This window comes from Pelophylax lessonae (genome assembly GCF_965119305.1).
Source record: "Pelophylax lessonae genome assembly, chromosome: 1".
NCBI classification, from domain to species: domain Eukaryota; kingdom Metazoa; phylum Chordata; class Amphibia; order Anura; family Ranidae; genus Pelophylax; species Pelophylax lessonae.
The window spans coordinates 680,657,255-680,672,231 of NC_138768.1; positions in this window are offsets into that span (position 1 = coordinate 680,657,255).

A 14,977-nucleotide genomic window follows, 5' to 3' on the forward strand; every position below is an offset into this window, starting at 1 on the left:
CTTAGTAAAGCCAGACTGCGCTGGGTGGATCAAGTGTGGCATAATGGCCGCCAAACGAGAGGCAACGATTTTTGACAGTATTTTCACATCAAGATTAAGCAATGAGATAGGGCGGTAGGATCCTGGCTCTAGGGGGTCCTTACCTTTTTTTGCAAGCAGTTTAATTATGGCTTGGTTGCCCGTTGGGAGGTAAGGCCCGCCTTCCCAAATGCTGGCGTAAACCACCACCAAAGTGGGAACTAGGCTTGCCGTAACGGATTTATAAAATTCCCCTGTAAGGCCGTCTGGACCAGGCGACTTATTCGCCGTGAGGTGTTTAATTGGGTGTGTGACCTCTTCCGCCGAGATAAGAGCATTTAACATGTCAAGCTGGGCAGGGGCGATGCGAGGGAGTCCCGTACCTGATAAAAACATCTCACCCGAGTCATCATTGACTTTCTCTGGGCCATAGAGCGCAGAGTAGAAGTCTCTCATAATACGTTGTACGCCTTGGGGGGTGGAATCTACTATACCCGATGGATCTCGCAGGGACCCAATATGTGTGGGTGACGGTCGACCCTTGCACATTTTCGCCAACAGTTTGCCAGCCTTATTGCCGAACCTGTGCAAGGATGCTGCAAAATGCGCCGTGTGCAGACGTTCGACCTTATCGGCCCATTCATCAAAGTTCTTTTTGGCCAAGACCCATTTTTCCCTGGTTGATTGGGTATCTCCCAGTAATAGATTACGATGTGCTTTGCGGAGACGATTACTCGCCGACTTATAACCGCTCTTCGCGTGTCGTTTGAAAGCCGCCGCATAGGAGATAATACGACCTCTCAGGAAAGCCTTACCCACTTCCCAGAATAAATGGGGGGAGGAGACGTGGGATGCATTGGTGTCAACATATTCCTGCCATGCCCGTTCAAGATAACCTTTAAAGTCCTCGTTGTTAGTCAGAAAAGAGGGGAATCGCTATATTAGGGGAACAGCGGGGGAACCGGTAAGGTCAATAGATAGGGAGAGTGGGGAGTGGTCCGATATTGCTATTTCGTGGATCACCGCGTCTTGAGTTACTGGTAGTAGCGAGTCAGTACAAAAGAGATAGTCAATTCTCGTGAGAATTTTGTGGGGTGGGAATAAAAGGTGTATTCTCTGTCTGTCGGGTGGAAGTGTCGCCAGACATCTGTCAGTGAGAGGGAATCGGTAAGAGTGGCTAGAGGAGTGGGGGGACCGCCTGAACTAGACCGCCGTATCCGCGAGGGGTCGAGATCTGTCAAGAACTGGGTCCATGACAGCATTGAAGTCGCCCCCCATCAAATGGGGGATAGGAGGGAGGGCCAGAGTTCGGGTTGATAACATTGAGTAGAAGGACTGTTTAAAAACATTGGGAGCGTAAACGTTAGAAATAATAAATTCCTTGTTGTTGATGCGGACGTGGGCCGAGATATATCGGCCATCCGTGTCCCCATCCACCGCAAGAATTTCTACCGAGAGCCGTTTATGAAACAGAATAAGGACACCTGCTTTGCGTCCTAGTGCTGCAGAACCTACCACCTTGCCTACCCAAAGTTTTTCCATACGAGCCATGTCAGCAGTGGGAAGGTGAGATTCCTGAATAAGAGCGATATCGGCCCGGAGACGTTTAAGATGTCTCAGGACTTTCATTCTCTTAGCCGGGGATCGGAGAAATTTGACATTCCAGGAAATTAGCGTCATAGTTCACCTAACGAGAATGGATATCTGTCACAGTTCGTATGGTGTCTAACCATTATCAGGGGGATAGCTAGATATATGTGAATAAGTAAAGATCGCCATCTGGTAAGAACGTGTCGCCATGTATGTGTGCAGACCATAAGGAGTTTGACCCCTGGGGAAAAGGACTGGGGGAGGGGGGATCTGGAAAATTGGGTAGGAAGACACAAGTATAAAACAGGAACATAAACATAGTCGCAAAGACTTCTCTTTTTTCCGCATGCATATGCGATGGAGCACAGCTCCCCAAGTGCGTCTCCAGACACTGCAGGGGACAAATTTAACCCCGTCAAAGAACGTGTCCGCAGAGACTTGGGTCGCGACCTACAACATAGTGTTGAGCAGCCATGGCATATATAGCATAACGGATAAAAGGATCAGTAAAAAGAACCAATGAACAGCAGAAATATAACATTGGTTACCAAGTAGTAAAATACAGTACAGATCTCCAGTGAGAGAAAACTTACGTTATCAGTCGTTGCACGGCCAGAGCCACCTGGGAGCAAGGCCCGGAGGAAAACTTCCCCAAGGCCCTATTAGAAGTAGAAAACCCAACAAGTCAGATGGCCGAGTCAGCGGGGGGGGGGGGGTCTCCGCGGCCAGAGCTAACCACATCAGAGTATCGTTGCCGTTTCGGGGATTCCTTCCTGGGGCTGTGAGAGATGCCTGGTCTGTAAAAGGAGAGGGATTTGGCTGAGTTGCTATGACCTGGTTCGCCATGTTGTAGTGAGCGGACAAATTTCTCTGCCTCCGCAGGATCTTGGAATGATAGCTGGTTGCCGTTCGGGGCTCGAAGGCGCAAAGTCGCCGGGTAGGCCAAGGTAAATTTAATGCGTTCCTGGTGTAACTGGGAGCATACGGTTTGGAAAGTTTTGCGTTTTTTTGCGACTTCGACTGAGTAGTCTGCAAAGATGAGGATTTTCATACCTTCGATCTGGAAATGTGGGTTTTGGCGGAACTTCTGAAGGATGGCAGATTTGTCTGCGTAGTTTAAGTATTTCGCGATGACTGGGCGAGGGGTCTTACGTTCCTCTGAATAAAGTCCCATTCTGTGGGCCCGTTCAACCACACAGGTCCCTTGTATGCCCAGGGCCGCAGGGATTTTCCGTGCGCAGATTTCTGGAATGGCCGAGGGTTGGACGGATTCTGGAATCCCAATAAATCTTAGGTTACTCCGCCGAGACCTATTTTCCAAGTCCTCCAGTTTGTCCATAACAAGACGATTGATTTTGTCTTGGGTTTGCTCTGTGCCCTGCATCTGGTAGATTTCGTCCTCTATACTGGAAATCCGGGTTTCGGCCTCATTGAGGCGGTGGGAGTGAGACTCCAGCTCTTTCCTTATCGCCGCCATGCCAGCAGACACGGCCTGTTCCACCGATGCCTTTATCGTGGGGGTGAGCAGCTCCACCACCGCCCTCGCAATCCTCTCAGTGGAGGGGTCCGGGGCCGAAGAGGACGCTGTATTGGGTGGTCGGAGGTCACCTTCTGGCTGCCTGCTAGTGTCCATGGCTGCCGAATCCGCTGCCGGACCGGAGTAGGCCGCGACTGCGGCCTCGATTTGCGCCGAGCCCGGCGGAGGCTTCGCGGCCGGTTTCTCCAGGAACCGTTCCATCCCGGAACGAAGGGCAGATAGCGGCCGGGTCCGGGAGGTATCCCGAGGCAGAGGGGGGTGCTGATGGCAGGCTGGATGCGTCGGGTAAGGTTTTATATGCCGGATTGCTGGGGCGCACCGCGGGAGCTGCTTAGGAGCCTGCTACTCCATGCGGCGCCGGAACCGGAAGTGTGCGATTTTTTTTGCGGGACTGTGACATTGGGGCGGACAGATCGGACCCTTGACTGACATTTTTGACACTTTTGGGGTTACCAGTGACATTACTACAGTAATCAGTGCTATACATATGCACTGTTACTGTAAAAAAGACGCTGGCAATGAAGGGGTTAACTTTTTTTGAGAGGGAGGGGTTAAGTGTGTCCCTAGGGTCGGGTTTCTAACTGTGATTGGCTGTGGCTTGATGTGTAAGAACAGTGATCAACGGTCCTACATAGTAGAACTGTGTGATCACCATTCTTACACAGGGGAGAATGACAGGCGGCTTTGTTTACATTAGGCGCCTGCCTTTCTCCCGGTGTAACGGACGATCGCGAGTGACCGGCGGACATCGGGTCCTCCGGGCACACGCGCGGGAGAGTCCGTGACCGAGCGGGAGCGCGCCTCCGGCGGCATGCGCTCGCTCCCTAGAGCCTCACAGGCTAGCGACGTAGCCCTACGTCGCTTTGCCTGTGAGGGGCTGACCGCCGCCGTAAATAGTCGTGCGGCGGTCGGCAAGCGGTTAAAATAACTAAAGGCAAAACGTTTATTTTTGTTTTAGATAAGAGTGGAGAGGGATTAGGACATCTGTCAGTTTCTATTGCTGTCCATGCCCCCATTAGGGAGATTCACCCTCTCTGTTTGTCCTGATTATTGTTATCATCCAAAGTGAAAAAGAAAGAAAATCCCAATTTTTGGTTTACATCAGAACAGTAATAGAGGAATGGGGACACCCTGGTGACACCCCAGGACTCCCTTACTTTGTGGGGATTTCCTGTCACTTCCTGTATTGGCTATGGGACAGGAAAAAAGGGAAATCTCCCTTATGGGACACAGATTTAAAAAAAAAAAAAAAAACTAACAGGGGTTATAACCCTCTCTTACTCTAGCCAAAAAAAAAAAGGTTTTCCTTTAGTTACACTTTAAAAAAGTTCTCAGGAAAAAGTAGAAATTGTAATAAACTAGCAGTCTATTTACAAGATAAACTTCTCTGAGCCCAAATATGACAAAGATATTGCCCAAAACAGTATTATAAATAGTAAAACTGTCTGAACTGTTATGAAAAATAAAAGTATGGTGAAATATCATACTTTCATAAAAAGGCTTTTTTGAGCGCTATTTAAATGCTTCTGCATAGAAGTGTCAAAATTTGGAACATGAGAGCCCTCTAGTGGCTTCTCCGCAAGACTTTAAATTACTAAGGAGCCTTTTTATGATCAAAAATCTGTTTATAAAAGCTTGCTTGGGATTATGTATGTCATATCTATTCATTAGTTTAACACTTTTAGCGCCCACAGTTTTTTAAACATCTTCCTTTATGCTACGGAATTCTGCCACAAGCTGCGAAATTGGAAATTAGGAAAATAAACTTGCAAGATGAGTAACAGTAGGGTGCCTAATTACTTGTAATGTATTTCTGCATATAAAATAGAGCAGTTGTTCCCCACCATACAGTAAAACTATATTACCCAAAATTGTCCATAGAGGACAATTAGAAAACCTTTGCAGCTCATGGATTAAAAGTTACCAGTGAATGATGACTCTAAAATGATTGCTCTTGCTCCAGTGAACACAGACAGCAACAACTAACATTTAGGCTCGGTTCACATATATGCGATGCGGGAAGGCTGCGAATTTGCAGCCTGTTCCCGCATCGCACACGCACCCCCGGCAGTTCACACTGCCATATGCGATACGCTGGGGGTGTCAATGTAATCTTAACGACACCCCCAGTTTGATCGCATATCGCAGTGCGATCATGCAGCTCGCACAGGATCGGATCGCACAAGTGTGAACCGCTGTGCGATCCGATCCTGATGCGGCTAGAAAAAAGGGTCCTGTGCGTGTTTGGTGCGGCTGCGGTGCGAATTTAGCCATACAAAAACTGTATGGCTAAACTCGCACCGCACAGCTGATCGCATGTAATGTCGGAGCAGTGCGCTCCGACATTACATGCGAACCCGGCACTCGCAGAAGTGTGAACCGGGGCTCAAGTACACAGTATTACCTAACATTATGTATGTGTGGGCACCCACAGAATGTGCTGCATTCCTGTGTTTGTGGGTGGGGCTTTTAAAACATTTTTTGGTTTAATTTATTTCATTTAACTTGAATTTTTTAAACTTTTTTTATATACTTTTTTCTTTTTTAACGTAAAGCAGTATTAAGCCCAAAAACACAAATTTATTATGGTGCAGCTTACCAGTTCTTACATGTGGTGACTCCAATAATTTTTTTTTTTTTTTTTAGGCTTTTGTTCCTTTTTTTCTCTGGTGATCTGCCCAGTAACAAACTTACTGTCTTAAGCCTAGTACACAAGAGCCCAATGGTGTCTGGCATTGGCCGGCATTGGCCAGTTCAATAGAAACAGAACACAATAGCACAGCAGTAGAGATCGCTGTACTAACATCCTGCAATAAAGTGATCAGTGCTAAAAAAAAAAAAATGCACTGTAACTGTAATAATGACACTGGCAGGGAAGGGATTAACATCAGGGGAGATCAAAGGGTTACATGTGTTCCATGGGAGTGCTTGCTAAGTGTGTGGGGATGCTTTGACCAGGGGAAGACAGCAATCTGTGTTTCTGCTAAGCAGAAACACAAGACCTCCATCTTCCTCTCTGACTGAAAGGGCAGTCTTAGTCCTTAGGGTTCAATATTGGGTTGGCCCTCCCTTTGCAGCTTTAACAGCTTCAACTCTTCTGGGAAGGCTGTCCGCAAGGTTTAGGAGTGTGTCTATGGGAATTTTTTACCATTCTTTCAGAAGTGCATTTGTGAGGTCAGGCACTGATGTTGGATGAAAAAGCCTGGCTCACAGTCTCCGCTCTAATTCATTCCAAAGGTGTTCTATCGGGTTGTGCAGGCCAGTCAAGTTTGCACAGTGAGGTAAATACTGCAGCGAAGGAAAGATGGTGAGGAGCAGGGGGGTATGTAAGGACCGATCGCACACTATTATCAAGAAACAAAAGACACATTGTTCTGCAACATAGGTAAAGAAGGAAAAAGATTGTCAATTTGTACAGGCCAGAAAGGTGCATACACTGGAATAATATAAAAGTTACAATTTTACTAAAGTGTTTTGCATATAAAAGATTATAAAGCTACTAAAGCGTTTCATTAAATTTATGAGTTCTTTTAGAATAGATCCTCATTTTCCGATACATTTCACCAATTTTGGCTTCATCAGGACTTGAGGAAACCATATAGTACACATTTACAAAGAAAGAAGTAGTCATTTACACAAATATATACATTTTACATACATATATTAACAATTCATTAAAACTACAGCCACACTTTAGATATGTGGAACCCACCTCAACACAAAAACCAAAACAAAAGTGTAAAAGAAGAGATTGGCCAGAGAGAGCCTAAACATATCTAAAGAGAGGGGTGTAATGATGTCCACAATTATGTTGCTTGTAGCCAACTGGGTTATAATAAACTAGACATTAAGCCCGCTAAATTAACGGGCACTAGAACATATGTGGTCAAACATTTGTAAAAACAGACTTTTTCCAGTACAAAAAAAAGTGGACAACCATGCAGTTGATAAAAAGTAGGTATGGTCATTCATTGGCAAACAAAATAAGACCAGCCTTTCAATTCCCAATCTAAACTTTATTCTGGGAGACAAAAAAGTATTATAATTACATACTGATATCATCATTTGACTGCACTTACCTCTTTGGTCAGTCAGATATTGTTCCCTTATTTCACTTTATATATGGGGACCTTATCAGTAGTCCTAATTTCCTGCGGTTCTATATGAGCGCCGATGTCTGGGTGCATCCCTATTGCAAAATAGTGGAATTGTTCAGTAACACAAAGAGCAGGGATGTGTAAAGTAACCCATATCATCATCTCTGCCTTCAGTAAACTGGTATCTAATTGGATGTCATTAGGTCTTGTCTTTTGCTGATCATTGTCGCACTTTGCACTGCACTGTTAAGTAAGCCTGAAAACTTTGCATGATAAGCTTGTGTTAAATAATGCTCATTCCCCACATAACCAGCATGCTTTATAACAGCCCTCAAATTTTCCACTCGCCTACTCGCATTTTGCGAGTGGAAAATTATGTATGGCGAGCTACTGCCAGGGGAAGAGAGGAGAGGAAAGCCGCCGAAGGATTGGATAATGTCAGCGGCGGATCATCCCGCTCAGCTTTAATTGTAATGGCCGGGCGCTCGCCGACATACACAGTTCCGTCTCCTAGCGCGGCTTCTTTGATAGACAGAACACCTGGCCAACCAGGACGTGTTCTGTCTATCAAAGAAGCCGGGCTAGGAGGCGGGACTGTGTATGTCAGCGAGCGCCCGCCAATTACAATTAAAGCTGAGCGGGATGATCCGCCGCTCCGACATTATCCGGCCAGCAGGACTGATGGAGGGGTTCAAGCCCAAGTTGGAAAAATCGGCAGTACATCGGTACAAGGTAGGGTGGGATGGATGGATGGATGGCTGCTCTGGCTGGGCGTCTGTGTCATGGGAGGTGGAGGGGCGCTGCCAGGAGTGTTTCTGTGACAGGAGAGAGCGGGATGCGCTCTCTCTGTCTTCTTGCCGGGCTTCACACACTCCTGTCAGATCGGGACTTCTCCCCTGAGTCAGAGTGGAGGTGGAGCGGAGGAGAAGACAATTAATTCCTAAAGCTTTGCACGGACAGCTCGGGAGAGATGCGGCTGCAGAAGGGGTAGAAGATTGCGGCTCAGGAAGGACACTGGGTGTCAGATCGGGACTATACAGAGTTTGTTATCCCCTGTCCTCCGAGTCAAAGCAAGCAATGTGGAAAGGGGGCGGGTAACAAACTCTGTATAGTCCCGATCTGACATGCAGTGTCCTTCCTGAGCTGCAATCTTCTTCCCCTTCTGCTTCTGCAGCCGCATCTCTCCCGCCAGCTGTCCGTGCAAAGCTTTAGGAATAGGAATAGGCTTCTCCTCCGCTCCTCCTCCGCTCTGACATAAGAAGAGGAGGATCACAGAGCGATGTATCTGGTATCACAGGTGCTGTATCTGAGGTCTGTGACATGCTGGAGGAAAGGGTGAACTACACTGGGGTACAAATCTTATCCTGTCACCTCCCAAATTCCCATCTCAGCACAATCCCCCCCTCCCTCCTAGCACAGCCCCCCCATCTCAGCACAGTCCCCCCCCTCCTAGCACAACCCCCCCATCTCAGCACAGCCCCCCCCCTCCTAGCACAACCCCCCCATCTCAGCACAGCCCCCCCCTCCTAGCACAACCCCCCCATCTCAGCACAGTCCCCCCCCTCCTAGCACAACCCCCCATCTCAGCACAGTCCCCCCCATCTCAGCACAATCCCCCCCTCCTAGCACAACCCCCCCATCTCAGCACAGCCCCCCCCCCTCCTAGCACAATCCCCCCATCTCAGCACAGTCCCTCCCCTCCTAGCACAACCCCCCCATCTCAGCACAATCCCCCCTCCTAGCACAACCCCCCCATCTCAGCACAGTCCCCCCCCCTCTTAGCACAACCCCCCTCCCATATTGATCCCACCTAGAAGTAATCATCTTCTCCCCACCCCTCATGCTACAAATTCTCTTATTCCAACCCCCTCCCCCCAGGGACAATCCCCCAAAAAGTATTTGTACTAGGAGGGGTGGGGAGAAGATGATTACTTCTAAGTGGGATCGATATGGGGGGGGGAGCGGGGTTGTGCTGGGATGGGGAATTTGAGAGGTGACAATATAAGATTTCTTCTAGCAGGGGAATTGGGGGGGAGGGTGCTAGGAGGAGTGATTCGTGCTGGGGGGGTGAGGATTTGTGCCAGGAGTGGGGATTTGGGGATTGCCCTTATAGAGATTATTGGAATGGGGTGGGGGGATGGATTTGTGCCAGAACAGGAAGTCTTGGGGCTGTTAAAAAGGGGTATTGGGGGGGGGGGGGGTTTGTGCCAGTAGGAATAATGGGTTTTTTTGTGCTAGGGGGAAAATTTTGATGGGGGGAGGATTTGACGGGTAGGATTTGTTCTAGGAGGTGAAATTTTGGGGGGGAGGGTACTAGGATGGTGATGTGGGGGTTCCAGACCCTTGATGGGCACTGATTAGGCTGCACTGATGGGCAATGAAAACGTTGTTATTAATATTTATTTTTGTAACTTCTGCATTTATGCAAAAACATTTAACAGTATAATTTTATGGCGTGTTTAGGGGCGGAATTAGGGGCGGGGCAGGGTAGGAGTTGGGTGGGGCAACTGGTGGCGAGTAACCCTTAAGGCCTGGCTAGTAGCTCAGGACTTTAAATTTTGAGCCCTGCTTTATAACATAAGCTCTATTAACACATCTGCTTCTGGAGGTGGTCATTTGTAAAAACATACTTGTTCCAGTTAAGCGAGAGCCTCTGTCAGCTCTGCGTCCCTGTTGCCCTAGCAACGTCGGGGACATGCGCAGAGCTGACTGAGCGGCTCTCGCTTATCTCGTTCTTTTTTTCTAACAACGCGAGAGCCGCATGACGTAGGCAGCTCTGCGCATAGCGTCCCTGTTGCCCTAGCAACATCGGGGACACGCGCAGAGCTGACCCGCCACGTGCCCGCACACACCCGCCGCTTCAACATTTTCGCCCGGCCGCCCGAAGTCTCTGCGCTCCAAGTCCCAACGGCTGTCCGTGGGGCACATGCGCAATAGCGCAATCCCACGGACAAAGGGACTGGACGCAGAGACACTTGTACTTTATATAGTAAGATGGAAATCTTACTATGGACTGATTATACTAGGGGAACATGCAGTTTACCGGAACTAGGATTCGTCACATAGGTCCGAGATACCAGAGTGTCGGAGGCATCTCACATACATGATATATTGGGGAATGTGCGATATTGTCACACTGTTCCTTTACTGTAAAACAAAACAAATCACCAGATATAGAATATATATTTATCAAATACACCCAGGGACAGCCTATTCACCAATGTACCTGCTTGTGTTCCAACCTATATATAGGTCTTTCATAGGACTTAACATGTGACCCAAGTCACATATCGGTCGCTTCATCTGAGTGCACTGGCGCTGCCACGTCATGCACACTGGGGTCAGGTGCAGCAGACCATGCTACTGGCTGGCACCCCCCATCTGTGCTCGACTCACCACCCATGTAGCCAGTCAGATGACCGAGTAAGCCTCACGCCAGGTCCTAGGTCGTCCCTAACTCATGAGAGCACAGGGGGACACAGATGGCAGAGGAGAGGCCCAAGAATGGGTTTCTACCCCATGGACTCAGATTGCTGATAGCATGGGCCAAACGCCCACATAATGGAAGTCACTGCGCATGCGTGGCCATATCGAGATGCCGCTCCACACAGACTAATGCAGGCTGCTTCCACATATGCCAGACCTCAAAAAGATGGAAAAAAGAGACACCAAAACCAAAGTACATAGAATAGTATGCATGCATACACCTGCAATACAGTTACATGATCATTGTTAATATTATTAAAATATTAACATATAGCTACCTTGTTGCTGTATACATCATCAGAGATTAACAATTTTGCACTTTGTGCTGAACAAGTATGAAATATCGGTTCTATCATCCACCCACTCTAAATATGGGGGCAAATAAACCCATCAAAGTGCAATTGTGGGACCACAAAACAAGATCTTGAAGAAAGGGCTTATAACTTAGCATATCATTCAACCCAGGAGGGGTTGTAGCACTAAGATTGTAAATCCCTCTTGCTTTCTTACGCAGTACTTTAGGGTCTATGTCTCCCCCTTTAGGATCCTCTGCTATTGTTTCAAGAACCGCAAATTTGATAAGAGACTCTTCAAAATTGTGTTGTAGTCCAACATGACCCCCAATCAGGGTATTCATTTGGCCATTTCTGATGTATGAGATGTGGTCTGAAATTATCTTCTAGAAGGGTCTAATTGTTTTGCCCACTAAAAATGCTCCATAGGGGAAAAAGATCAGAAGTATCCTGTTCATAGGATGGCAAAGTCGTTATATGAGGGTGTAAATGTTGGTCCACCATACTACTGGCCAATTATCTCTGGTATATCATCCTATACCAGAGATAATTGGCCTGCCGAGGGGTTTTGTTGTATTTTTATGGGTCTTTGGAAGGGCATAAAATGTTGGAGTATGTAGGTGCTGTACTTTCATATACTCATATGTATCTTTATTAATTACGTCATTCCTATGTGCGTTGTTTTGGAAGCTGATCATTTTGTCCTCAGTTATAGGTCTATACCACTGGCGATTTTTGAGAATATCCCAGCACATTTTTCTGTATTGTCAATACAACCATGTTCCTCATCAGTTTTTGTTCTTTTTCTTGAATTCTGTGTTCTAAAGTGTGCATGGCTGCATAGGCGTGCGCAGCCTATTGCATTAGGGTGTGCACCCCAAAGCTCAAACACACATGCCTGTATATATATATATATATATATATATATATATAGAGCAGTGATGGTGAACCTTGGCATGAGACGGTCAGAGACTGCAGACATGATACAGGAGATGGTCAGAGACTGCAGACATGATACAGTAGATGGTCAGAGACTGAGGACATGATACAGTAGATGGTCAGAGACGGCAGACATGATACAGGAGATGGTCAGAGACTGCAGATGTGATACAGGAGATGGTCAGAGACTGCAGATGTGATACAGGAGATGGTCAGAGACTGCAGACGTGATACAGTAGATGGTCAGAGACTGCAGACATGATACAGGAGATGGTCAGAGACTGCAGATGTGATACAGGAGATGGTTAGAGACTGCAGATGTGATACAGGAGATGGTCAGAGACTGCAGATGTGATACAGGAGATGGTCAGAGACTGCAGATGTGATACAGGAGATGGTCAGAGACTGTAGACATAATACAGGAGACGGTCAGAGACTGCAGACATAATACAGGAGATGGTCAGAGACTGCAGACATGGTACAGGAGATGGTCAGAGACTGCAGACATGATACAAGAGATGGTCAGAGACTGTAGATGTGATACAGGAGACGGTCAGAGACTGCAGACATAATACAGGAGATGGTCAGAGACTGCAGACATGATACAGGAGATGGTCAGAGACTGCAGACATAATACAGTAGATGATCAGAGACTGAGGACATGATAGAAGATTGAAGAGCACTAGGGGGGCCGGAGAGCACAGGGGAAGCAGAGAGCACTGGAGTAGGTGAAGGGCACGGTGGGGGGGGGACAGGAGAGAATTAAGAGGGGGTTTGGAAAGCATTGTAGGGGGGTTGGAAGGCGCAGGGGGTGGAGAGGACTGGGGGGGCGAGCAGGGAAAACCAGGGGGGTGGAGAGCACTGGGGGGGACAGGGAGAATAGGGGGAGGGAGATGAAAAGGGAGCTGAAGAGCATGGGGGGGGGCTAAAGAACAGGGGTGTCTAGTGCGCTGGGGGGTTAAGATCACTGGGGGGTCAGCAAAGGAAGTTGTGTATGAGGGGGATAGGGCAGCTGCATATAGAGGAATTGATCTTTCCCTATTCTTCCTGCAGGAGGGAGAGGAGGACAATCAGTTATTCAGCAGCTGCAGGAAGAATAGGGAAGGACGAATTCCTCTATATGCAGGTTCCCCATCCCCCTCCTATCCAGCACAGAGCACACACCCTTGAGCAATGGGCACTCACCTTCTTCCCGCCGATGCCCCGCCCCCTTTCTTCCCGCCGAGGCTCCGCCCCCTTTCTTCCCGCTGAGGCTCCGTCCCCCTTTCTTCCCGCCGAGGCTCCGCCCCCCGCTTGCAGCACAGATTGAAGGAGCTGCCACTGCAGCTGCCTTCACACTGCCATACAGGATCTCTCAGAGGACGCTGGCTGATACCCCTAGTGCGCCCCCCCATTGGTACCCCACTGTGTGTGTGACACTGTCCTGTAGTAGCTGCTTGCGGTGATGTCGGGGGTGGGCAGGATCGAGCAACTGTCAAACACCAGCCAATGATTGGGCTGCTTAAGAAAGGGGCGGAGCCACATAAATGAAGCATCCGCCCAGACCCCATCCCATTGGCTGGTGTTTGATAGCTGTTCGGTCCCACCCATCCCCGACATCACCCCTGAGTTCTGACAGCTTGTCTTTCCCCCTGCAAGCAGTAACATTACCTGACAGTGTCACACACACTGAACTGCTCTGGTAAGCCGCACTATCTGCTGGAGACACAGGGTGATTAGGGTGTGCCCAGGCACACCCGGCACACCCCGTGCGCACGCCTATGCATGGCTGAAAGAACGGGAAGAGTGAGACATATGAGATACATTTGAGTCAGATTCACTATCTGTATCCCTTACATAATTAGTATTGTGACGGTTCCATCTTTTCTATCTGTTATTTCTTGTTTAAGGCCACATATAGGCATATTATCCCCAAAGGCAATTTTATCTCTATAAAATGTTTGTTCCTTTTTCTGTATAATTCTTTAGTAAAGGTTTCTAATTGTTCTTTAATAACTTTCTCTTTAAGTTTGAAGTCAGTATGGGAGCAAATCTGGTTGTTTTCACTGTATATTTTTAGGAATTCTTCGTCTACTATTAAAATTTGCTGGTTATAGTATTGTACTAACAATTCCATCATTTTTTTCAAGCATGCTTTCAGATTAGACTCCCATAGTAGCCTAAAGGAGTTGTAATAGTTACATAGTAGTTGAGGTTGAATAAAGACAATAGTCCATCCAGTTCAACCTGTGTAGGTGTGTATGGCCGTAATCATCTCTCATACCCCTGAATGTTCTGATCCTTGAGATGTACGTCCAAGAGTCTTTTGAAAGTAGCCATACTTCCCGCAGAAACTACCTCTTGTGGTAGAGAATTCCACAATCTTGTAGCCCTAACAGTAAGGAACCCCCTGTGTTGCCTGAGGTTGAAACGCTTCTCCTCTAATCGCATTGTATGCCCTCGAGTCCTCATGCAATCCTTTTGGACTGAATAGCTTTTTTTCTATGCTGAGATCACCATTGAGGTATTTATAAATTGCTATTATATCCCCTCTTAGGGTAATGGCAGAAGGTTTTTTATCTTAATGTATTCTATGCATTAAGATAAAAAGCCTTCTGTGTGTAGCAGCCTCCCCAGTGCCCCCTAACACTTACCTATGCCCCCTCTCTATCCAGCGATGTCCACGAGCCCCTCGGTCATCTGGAACTCTCCCTCCTGATTGGCTGAGACACAGCCTTGGTGCGATTGGCTCCTGCGGCTGTCAAAGTCAGTTAGCCAATCAGGAAATAGAGGGGGCAGGGCCAAATGGCAGCTCCATGTCTGGATGGACACACAAAGCTGCAGTTCAGCTCGAGTGCCCCCATAGCAAGCTGCTTACTGTTGGGGCACTCGATCGGAGGGAGGGGCCAGGAGCAGCAACGAGGGACCGAGAAGAGGAAGATCCAGGCTGCCCTGTGCAAAACCAACTGCATAGAGCAGGTAAGTATAACATGTTTGTTATTAAAAAAAAAAAAAAAGAGACTTTACAATCACTTTAA